This window comes from Falco peregrinus, chromosome Z, assembly GCF_023634155.1.
Source record: "Falco peregrinus isolate bFalPer1 chromosome Z, bFalPer1.pri, whole genome shotgun sequence".
Lineage (NCBI taxonomy): Eukaryota > Metazoa > Chordata > Aves > Falconiformes > Falconidae > Falco > Falco peregrinus.
In genome coordinates, this window is record NC_073739.1 from 32,779,444 (window position 1) to 32,790,653 (window position 11,210).

General features: G+C 43.7%; 1 protein-coding gene across 3 annotated transcripts in view; it reads right to left on the reverse strand.

Annotated features, from left to right (window-relative positions):
• The window catches only part of ABCA1 (ATP binding cassette subfamily A member 1), a 99,631-nt gene extending 88,647 nt beyond the window's left edge, over window positions 1–10,984 (reverse strand). For 2 of the 3 annotated variants that reach the window (XM_055790653.1, XM_055790651.1), the window contains exons 1-2: window positions 10,832–10,984; window positions 10,453–10,531 (exon numbers count right to left, since the gene is read on the reverse strand). The gene's annotated coding sequence lies outside the window, so the exon portion shown is untranslated. Of the gene's footprint in view, window positions 1–922; window positions 1,015–10,452; window positions 10,532–10,831 lie in introns of those variants that run through there. The other variant, XM_027777814.2, reaches the window with a different exon arrangement.
• Window positions 10,985–11,210: the final 226 nt, after the last annotated feature.

Below are 11,210 nucleotides of genomic sequence, written 5' to 3' on the forward strand. Positions count from 1 at the left end.
TCATGAGATACTGCTCTGCAAAGCCCAGAGCCAAGGTCAAAGTCCCTCAGTGTTCTATATGCCACCAGTTGAGAGGAGGTCCCCACGAGGGCTGTGAACACCATGGCAGGACAGAATTGCCTGCCTCATGAACTCACATTTTAACTCAAATAAGCAAAACCATCAGAGAACTAGTGGCCTGGATGGGCATTTGGATAAACAAGGTACAGATCAAGCCTGGACTCCAGAATTAAATCCACCTCTCCTAAATCAAGGTCTAGCATCTTGACCACTTCTCTGCAGAGCACCAGGATTTCACCTTTAGCATAGAAGATGGAACCAAGAGATTTACTCTTCTACAACTACATCCACTTTGTACAACCTATGACTCAGGAAGGCCACAAGAAGCTCTCAAGGCACAAGTATTTGAAGAACATCTTGACCATAACATCCACAACTCCCCCAAAATGAAAAGCACCTGGAATCTATGCAACTTCAAACGAGACTAAAGGAGGAGGAAAAACAGCATTAATCTCAATCCTGTTGTGATTAGACTAGATCAAAAGCAGCTGTGGACAAATGAAAGTAGTATTTTATCCTGCTGCTAGAGATCTAATTGGAGATAATATCCACAGCAGAAACAGCCAGTGCATAAAGAATCAGAAATAGCGTCCATTCTGTGACCAAAACAATTCACAGAAAGTTAGCAAAACCCACAGGAGAAAATCTGACATTCCCATTTCTAAAACTTTCAAGAAGTCCAAAAACTTAATATATCTACTGGAGCTCTAGGAAGGAGGGAAAGCTGCCACCCAAACAGTAATGGTTTTATGGGAATACAAGATTACTTTGAAAGAGCATTACTGTTAACCCAAAAAGCCTGAACTATGTTACAAAAAAGTGCCATCGAAAGCATCAGCAGCACAGAGTTCAAGGAACTCACCCAAGGCCACAAGCAAAGCAAAAGCAGAGATGAGAATATAACGACCAGATCCCACACGTCTGTCTCCTGGTTTAAGCACTGCTAGACTCTGTAGGAATCACAAGCAATGCAGGATCAGCAGTGGAAGTGTGAGCTTTGAACCTACAACTTGCTGCCTGGGACACAGGATCGTTATCAGTGAAGCCACATGGACACTAAGAGCAGATCTTTCATAACCTCCCCATAGAGGACACTTCTCTCCCATTTGCAAAATGAATACAAGACACCAAGTTTCCTGTTCCATCTAGAAAGTTGTTCAGTGAGAAGTTCTTTCTTCTTCAAAATCACCCAAGTCACATCACAAGGTTTACACCAACCCCTTGCGGCTAAAAATGTGATGGGAGACATTCTGGGTCAGCAGGCAAGAACTTCATTAGGACCACAGACAACAGTATTTGGGTGGCAACTCTTGGCAAGATCCTCTATTAGTTTACATCACACACACACTGACTACTTGACCTTAGATTAGGTAGTAAGCAGGATCTGGCCTTGTTCTCCAGTGCTTACTAATACTTGAAAGCAACTAGTGCGTTGCTTTCAATGTGGCCATCCATCTGCCCTCTAAGTAACAGTGATTTGTATGACAGACACACTGAGATCCACCTTCACAATACTGCAGTTTAACTCATTTTGCCTCCTTGAGGAGCATGTAAAGTTTTGTAAAAATATTAAATGATAGTGCCAAAACATCAGGAAGCTGACAAAACAGTCTCGTGGAATCCCTCTGGTGACCTTACCGCCTCTGGCACAGACAAAACGGACACCCCTAGCACCTCATCATCCACAGGATCATCAAGGCAGCAGGCACACAGCTACAGAATGCTGAATAAAGGACATTCCTGTGTTATCTAAGGGGGTCCAACCTCACAGAAGACTGGAGACAACCAATAGACAAGGGCTCCTCCTTTTAGCAAAGGAACAATAGAATACCTGTTCCTATTCCCAACCTGCTTTAACTGCTGCTAGTAAAACCACTAGTGACATAACCCGAGCCCAAGACTCGGTTCTGCTTGCCACACAAGGTCCTGCATAGAGGAGGGAGGCTGGATCTTGCTCTGGGCAAGAGCTGGAACTAATGTCATGTTACGGGCATAAATCTGGCTTCCCAGTTATTTACAAAAAAACAGCAAGGGTGTTCTAAAGGTATTCAGTCTCGGCACTAGGGCTGGACAAATAGATTTTTCAAAAGTCTGTACATTATGTGCTGAGCCTTTCTGAATGCTTTATGACAAACAGCTCAGCAGATGATCATTTTGAAAGGCCTGACCCAGAGTTAACAATGAACACTGAAATCCCTGGCCTTAAACTCTTCAGAGTATCAGTCCTCCCTCTTCTGTCAAAGCCACACTCAAGATAAATTTCTGAGCCACAGGTGGGCTCATCCCTACCAATCAGAAATAAACCTTAGGGGACAGTTTCCCAAAGAGTCAAGCACTAGCTTACTAAGTACTCCACAATACAAATTGGACTACCTTTTCCAAAGTCCTCAGTGCCTCCTCATTACACAATGCCACATTTTCAGAAATGTCTGGTGTTTTATAAGCTTCCCTTGTGATACAACATGCCAAGCTGTTTTGAAAACCTGTCCCAGGTCACAGGGCAGCAATATCTGCCTATCAGAATGACAACAGCTGGTTCTCATTTACTTCTAGGATGCTCAAAAGGCTCATTGGTGAAAATACAGGCAGCTCCAATGCAGCTGAAGACTTCCAGCTTGCATGCACCACAGCTGGACTGACCCAAACAAAAGCATTTGGAAGAGACTGGGGCATGCACTTCGGCAAGAGGAATTGCCTAAATGTCAAGTACAACACTCAAGATGAAATGCAGTCATCTATTTTACAAAAAAAACTGCTTCCACTGGAAGGCTGTGAAATACATGGAGCATTTCAACTTTCAACACCACACTGAATATCCCCTACTTTGCCCACACAAAAAAAAGCCAAGATCTAGCCCATTATTTAGCAAAAACAAATACAAAAGCTGATTCACTTTATCACAGCCAATGTGCAAAAATCCATAGTCCATATTAGCAGATTAATATTTTTTTTGCTCTCAGAATGAGCTCTTCTCAGGTAGAATCTAGAAATAATAGAACATCCTGCTAAAATAATAATTGCTACATTTGAGCTCAATTCATGCCATTAACCTCTGATCTCTGAGCAACTACAGCCTCATCAGTACACAGTCTGCAAAGAGCTATGTTATACAGCCTCAGTCACTTTTTCCAGCTGATGACACATCCTGTTTAAGAACATTATCTTTGCAACTAGGAAAAAGGGTGAAGCATTTCATATTGCAGAAGGTACTTTTCTGCTTGGCAGCAACATCAAGGGGGAGAAGGAAGACAGGGCTTCCCCAAAAATGTAATCAGCCTCACCAATTTTTCAGAAAATAAATCCATGAGCTCAGAGGGTGTCAGGACAAAACTCTTTTGACCACCACCCCTTCCACAGCACATCCTGGTCACTGGAACACTTTAGACAAAGCAGCCATCGATCTGGTTTAATGAAGTCTAATGCTGAGAAATGCTCCAAAATCCTAATGCAAAGTGCCTGGAGCTTCACTGGCATGCTTGTATCTACTACTGAGCAATGTTACCAAGCCTTGCAGCTTTGCCAACACTTTCGTTAAGGGTTTTATTGGAAAGGAGTGTCTTATCTTTTTTTTTGTAACTTGCTCTTCATCTTGGGAGAAAAAAAGGACACAAACTGTTCCCAGTACAAGATTAAACTCCCATTTGAGGTATATGCCTGCTCTGTAACATCAGAAGAAACTTTACTGTTATTTCCCTCTTCATCTTTGCCATTTGGGACCCTCATGCCATAAACCAGTGTGTGTGTCCAGTAGCAGAGCAGAAAACATCCTAGTGGTGCCTTTGAGATTCACTGGCATAAGGAATAAGCTGTCTGTTAAGCCTGGTAGCTACACAACTGCACTGAAATCTGTGGCATAGGTATAAGTAACAACAGATGAAAAAAATATCCCTGAACTATGCATAAAAACATCAGCCAAGAAAAAGCCTCTAGCACAATGAAAGGAAATGACACTGTAAAAAAAAAAGCAATAAACTGGCAAAGGCATTATTTAGCAGCCATTGTCAGCTTCAGCAGAGTTTGATCCTTTAAAGCCTGCAACAGACAGGGCCACAAGAAGACCTCAGCTCCCACATGGCTACCACCTAACTGTACAGAGTTGGAAGCCAGTAACTCACTAAAGTGATAAACAGACGTCCAAGTCGTTTTGAAAGCAGTGAGTGTCAGCTTTGAAGAGGCATGAATTTCTGATCAATCTTGGCAACCAATACAGAGTTCAACATCACTTATCTCTAAAGTTATTCACAAAAGAACATGAAAATAATTGGCACAGACGATAAGAAGGGAGCCCACATGCCTGCTGTGGCAGGTGTGGCACAGGGCAGCTAGCTTGGAGCACTGCCCGAAAGTATGTGACAATCTTCCCCATTTCCCCTGATCCACTAGGAAAACAGTTGTTCCAGACACATCATAATTCTTTAGTTCCACCAGTACAACTCACACCCCACCGCTCAGTCTCAGTCCTTAAAGTCAGTATGACAGTTAACACACATGCAAAGCAAACTAGCGTACACGTATTTTGACATCATGCACAGACGGATCTGAGAGAAGGATGACAGCATTTGTTCATGTTGTAAGCTACATCTCATGATGCAGAACCATTCAGGACAGAGCTCCATTAATTTGCTCCAATAGTTTCAAGGGACCAAGCACTGAGGTGAAGAGCTTTGGTCTACCCTATTTCAACCAAATGACTCTGAACAGAAGCCACTTCAGATAAGCACAGAAGTGGCATGAAATGCTAAAAGGAAAAGCAATAAGCTTGCAAGAGATGCATGTAAACAGAAGTTTTGCAAATTTTTAATGGCTATAGTATCCAAAACGTACTTTTTTCTGTTGACCTTAAGATATCCTTTATGATGCTGATCAAAGTTCCACTGGAGTCAAAGCATACTCCCACAGACAATCTAGTTGATTGCAACTATGTCTGGTTTTATACATAAACACAACTGGGAAGATAGATTTATCAGTATGGAACAGTAAAAGCATGTCACAAGAATTGGGAAAGAAGCTATGGAAGATATGGCAATCAAGAGAACACAAAAATTACCTGGGGAAAAATAATATCTGATAAAATCTGAAAACAGATGGTGTACAAGTGGTGGTATCAGTCTGATAGAAGGAATCGAGTCCAGATCTCTCCAAAGATTGTAGAAAAATTCCTATTGCTTACTTTAGGGTGAATATTTAAATAGAGGTTTGAAAGAGCTGGGAAACAAAGCAGTAAGAACTGCTCCTCTGATTTAATAGGGCAAAGAATAACTAAAATAGCTAAAACATTTTAAAACAAGGAAATCAGATAAAAAGCACATTGCCTATAGGTAGAACAAAAATACAAATGCAAGATCAGTTCAGTTTATTGAATAGCAGCATTTCATTTAGGGGAGGAGATGTTGAACTTTGACTCCAGCACTGGTACTAGAATGGAATTGTCCATACATCTGCACTCAGAAAAGGTTGGTGATGCTTTATTGTTTGGAGGAGAACACTTTTTTTTTTAATCCATTCAAATTTGGTCCTAACTCTGCTTTTATGAGTAGCCATAGCCCAATTATTATTATGGGAGCAAAATTACAATAGGGAAGAACAAAAAAACCCAACAGATCCCTAGACTATCAATACAGTCCCTATGAATACAGCACTTGGACAAAAGAACGTCGTGTGATAATTTGCCTTTCTTTTGAAGGCACAGAAATTCACCTGGAAAAGCAGACGCTACACCTGAAAACCTGGGACTTAAACCCAGGTTGCTGACAGGAGCAACACAGCCTATAGTCTTCAAAAAGATGTGTTACTTGCTGCAGGTGAGAAATGAATGCACTTTCACTTCCACCATGAAGAGTATAAACTTTTGTCATGTCATTGTTATCAATGATGGTGAAAGCAGGTAAAAGGAAATGGGCAAGTCATCACAAGATGGGCACAGGTCCTGGGAATCAGGTTCTCCTGGTCCCTAGTCCTGCTCTTGTTACCTACACCACTGCCACTGCTCTGTGTAGAGACCTTCTACATAGCTTAGTAAAAGGCAAATTTAAGCCAACAGCCAAGAAAACTAATAACTATTACTTGCATGATTTGCTTGCCTGTTCCCAGTAACAACCATTCACTTGGCAATAGGCTTGTAAAACTGCAGGGTGTTTCAGGGAGCCAAGCAAGTAGGGTGGTAACAGGTTTTGGCCACCACTATCTTCCACACACCCCTGCCTGCTATTTGCTAAAAAGGAAATCAGACCTCCAGAATGATCTCTGAACTGTGTGTTCAGAGGCTCTGACTGTTTGTTTGTTCCCAGAGAATGACCTTGCTATCTAGCCGAAACCAGAACAGTCTTGAAAGGCTCTTTTGATGTCCTTTTTCTGTCTAATAGCAATTGTTCCCTAACAAAGTTAGCACAACATGAACAGATCTCATTGCATTAGACAAGAGCTCTGCTAAGCAACACTCCTCCAGAAAATAACAGAAGAGGAAAAAGGTCAGCTTGTATGTGGGTATTTATACTACTCAAACCAATGTGCATTCTTACTATCTATGACCAACTTTTTTCACTAATAACCCAATGAATAAAGATCTGAATGTTCCCATTTTTCCTACAGCATTAACCTGCTGTGTCAGGGAAGCTACATCAACAGTTTTCCATCCTACTCCATCTCAGTCCTTGAGACAAGCTCACATGCTTTCCCCCCCAGTGACAAATGTTAAAAAAGACAAGACTAGCTTTGCTGCCACCTATCTTAAAGAAATAACCAAAATAGTAGATATAATTTTATAATACAAGACCAAAATAATAGAGAAAGGGTACTCCAGTCAGGAGTTCTATTCACCACAATTCTTCTGAGTTGCTCTGTATATTTTTTTACGACCAAGGGAAATGCAAGACATGTAGCTACAGAATACGAAATACTCTCACTTCTTTGTGGTAATCGTCTTTTAAACACTACAAGCAAAGTCTTACCATGGTATTTTCAATCTATACTCTTAGTAACTGCAGAAATGCATTCTCATTCACTACACAGAAAACTTTCAGGCCATTCAGGATTCAAATCCTCAGCTGGCATAAAATTGAGACCTCAGAGAGAGCAACTTTGTACCATGTGAGACCCAGAGAAAGTGGGTAGAGTCCCTAGCTGCCTCAGATGAACAAGGAAAAGAAGTTATATGTGTAAAACATGTTTTACTGAACAGTAGGTCCTGACTCTAGCCCCAGTCACAGTAGAAGTCATCAAGAATAACCAGCCTAACAGAAACACCTGGTGTTTGGTCAGCCATGGCCTCTGGACTTATTTCAGCATTTGGTGTATTGCCCATCCTAGGAGACCTATATAAACACCAAGGGTGCTTGCTCCAGGGTTACCTAAATAAAGTGGTAGTTTGGTTCCCTTCCTGCTCTGCTCCTGTCATCACCTTTGTGCTAGCACCAGCATTCACAAAGCCAGGAGATGACGCTGAGCAGAGGCTGCTAAAAAAAAATATAAAAAAATCACCAAGCAAAGAGAAGAAAGTTTGTTCTCAATTACTCACCGTGGGTTGGTGAACCCCAGTGCCAGCATGGAGGATGAAACAGATGGGGATAGAAAAGGGGCAGCCAGGGGAAAGTGAAGCAGGTCCATTACCAGCAACCTTCAATTATTCTGGATTAAAGTTCTGAAGAAACCACACCCTAAGAAATATGTCTGCATGGTGCAACACATGTAATAAACACTAGCAGAGCAGATCATGTCTGGCCACAGATGGATGAGTGCAGTACAGATCCTCCTCCTGCTCTGTGGGTCTAACTCTGACAGGTGAACTCACAGGTAAGGCAACAGGCTGGCAGAGCTGGAGACAACGGGAGACTTGCTTTCTGAACTGTATTTCTGAAGTGTATTACACTTAATTAACGCATGAGAATGCTCCAGCCCAGAATCTGCATAGAAGGTCCACAGCTGCTTTCCTTGTCACTAAGGCTTCTTCTTGAATCACAGCAGACTGTTTTACCCTAGCACAACCAGCGGGGAAGTTCAGCGCAAGGCATGCTAGAGAAAAGGCTACTCCTGGAGCAAAGGCCAAAATAATTTCACTGACCTTTTTAAAACTCAACAGCATTTAATCTTCTGTAGTGCAGCATTTCACCAAGAGCCACTCTTATCTACACCATGATGGCAGACGTCAAATTTGGTGCCCGACCAAGTCTCTACTCACACCAATAGCATTGAGCAACACTTGTTTTTGAAAACAGATTTAGCATTACAAAAAAGGTTTGCCAGCAGCTGCCTGTGGCAAACTGATCTATAAACATGCCTCATTCTTACTGGGTGAAGAGACCATTAAGAAGCTTTCAACATACCTGCTTGTACTGCTATGCAGCTGTATTCAGAGGAAATTTGTAATTAATATCCACAAGATTACCACAACTACTGCAAATGCCAAAATATTACATATAGTTGCACCCAAAGTGTTTGTTTCACATAAATATTGTATGGCTAAGTGCACTTCAGCACCAACTTTTACCAGGGAAAAGTGTGAATGGTTGGGGCTAGCTGCTTGATTATTACACTCTAACCTCAAATGCCAGCAACCGTGATCTCTTGCAACCCAGAGACCAGCAGGTATCTCTTCAGAACACCTACAATAAGCATTAAAAAAAGCATCAATTTTTGTTATTTTTTAAAGCTAGGCATTTTCAGCTTAACAGGTTCAACTTAAATACTGCCATATAGCTCTTGTGTAACATGCTACCAAACTTTTATGTACTTTGTTAAGAGTTGACAATTCTTCTTTTAACTCTTACCGTAATCAGCCTGACCAAGTTTACAAGATTATATGAGAAACAAGATGCTCTGTGTCATGAGTAAAGCTATCATACTGAATAGCAAATGCTGTACCACTTATCTAAAGGATGACGCAACTATGTTTAGTTAAAAGTCGGGAGATGTCCAAGGACCCTTATTGCCACATGATGGATGCACAGACTGCTAAATCCTTTGGTTGGTTATCTTTCGAAGGGACATTTTGTCTTAGTCGTACATGCAGCCTGGCGAAGTTGGAGACTTCAAACATGGCCGCTAAGGAACAGAGTCTGTGTAGAGACAAATCCTCAAGGACATTGCTCAGGCACAAGATGTAAATGAATTTTCAGAATTGTAATGAATATGTAAACAATTTCTTGGAAAACTAATGAATAGGTATGAGTAGCTTGTATAAAGGGGGGCCTGAAAAGTCCCCTCGGTGTGCATGACTTTGGTGGAGCAATCCCCCATGCACCCAGCTCTGCCAAATAAAGATAACCTCCGCTCGCCTGAATATTGCTGACTGAATCTTCAAATCAATACTCCCGCCCTTACTTGTCCACGCCGTACCAGATACAGTTTTACACCAGCCTTACTTAAATTAAAATTGAAATTTGAATTATGTGTTGTGAAGACCCACCAACAGCATCTGTATCTGTTGCATTGGCAACACACTGCAGAGTCCCAGGTATGCACCCATTTAGCTAAACAGCCTTAACAGCTTAATGCCAGGGGCACCACACAATCACACACTGATCTGTGTTACAGGGAAGTCTCGGCACTCATTGCCATTCCCACTTCTTAGGGAGGCAATCTGTGCCACAAGGGCCAAGCACAAAAAGCATTTGCACTGAACCTTTATGACCATGACACTGTTTCAAAATTGAGCGAGACTGCTCCATTACAAAAGCCTTTCAACAGCAAGCTTGGCCATCTGTTGTTGATGGAACATCCCCAAGACATGGCTGTTCTCTGCAGTACAAGCACCAGCTCATTTTCAAAGACACTTCCAGAATGAACATGCTAATAATCCATACCAATACTTTCTGAGGAAGTCCAACTCATATTTAGGGTTCAACTTAGCACATTTACAAGTATGCAAACACAGGTTTACATCCCTCTGGCTTCAGTAAGGTCTATTCCAACACACTAAAGATTAACTTTGATCCAAGCCAAGCAAGTTTTTTGTACAGCCTTAGAATCACCAAGGCCAACAGCTGGGAGAAAGGGGGGGATGGGACTGGGGCAGGGACGACTACTCCTGGTTGATGTTTAAAACAGGCAAAAATACTATTTAATATTAACTTTTAATTTATAACTGGGGTATCCTCCCTGATACATTTCAAACATCTGGGCAGTCATGTACCTCCAGAACTAAGCGGCAGTATTTTGCAGCAGGCTGATGATCGGCTGTAATGTAGCAGTCCAGGCTTAACAACACTCTGGCACGCAGAAGCAGGATTTGTTGCACGCAACTGAACATCCCGCCCATCACAAAAGCAGCCGGATCGATCTTTTATTTTTACACTCCCTCTCACCCCAAGGCCCGCCCTCCCCCCCCCGCCCCGCGACTTTAGGATTCAAGTAGGAGCGAAGGGGATGAGAACCCTCCCGTTATCTTCTAGCACCCACCAGGACGGGAAGAGGCGGCGGTCAGGTGAGCCACCCTACGCAAGCGCTGCCAAGTCAGAGTCGCCTCGCTCAGGACAAGCTAGAACAAAGTAATTAGAAAAAAGATAAGCACACACACGAAAAAAAAAAAAAATAAACCCACCAAACACAAAACAACCCGCTATTAGCCCCTGCCCGGTCCCCCGCTACCCCGTAAGCCACCCTCTGAGCCACGCTCCGGACACGCTGGGCACAGCAAGCGGCACCGCGCCGAAGAACAGAACAAAAGCAACCCAAACCCACCCATCTGGGCTTTGACTCTCGCATTACACCGCCCGCTCCGGGCGGAACGGGGAACCCTCCCCGACAGACGCCCGCGGCGCGTCCCCCCGCCGCCTACCTCCCCGGCCGGCGGCCGCCGTCGGTCCCGCGGGGAGCCGAGCCGAGCCCCGCCGCGCCGCTGCTCCGCGCTCCCCGCTCCGCTCCCGCCCCTGTCCCGGCTGCCACTGCCGACCGCCCGAGCCCCGCAGCGGCTCTTATAGGGCGGCGCGGAGCTGCCCGCGGCGGAGGCGCCCGCCCCTTCCACGGCCGGGGCCGCCCAGCAGCCGCTTTTCCCCTTCCCCTTTTCTCTGGTGCCCTGTCTCCCTTTTGTGTTTTCTTTTCCCTCTGTCCTTTCTTTTTCCTCGCTCCTTCTCTACCCCCCGCCCCCCTTTTTTCGTTCGTTCTCCCTCCGCAGCGGCTGCTCTTCGGAGGGGCGGGCACGCCGCGATGTGTATCTG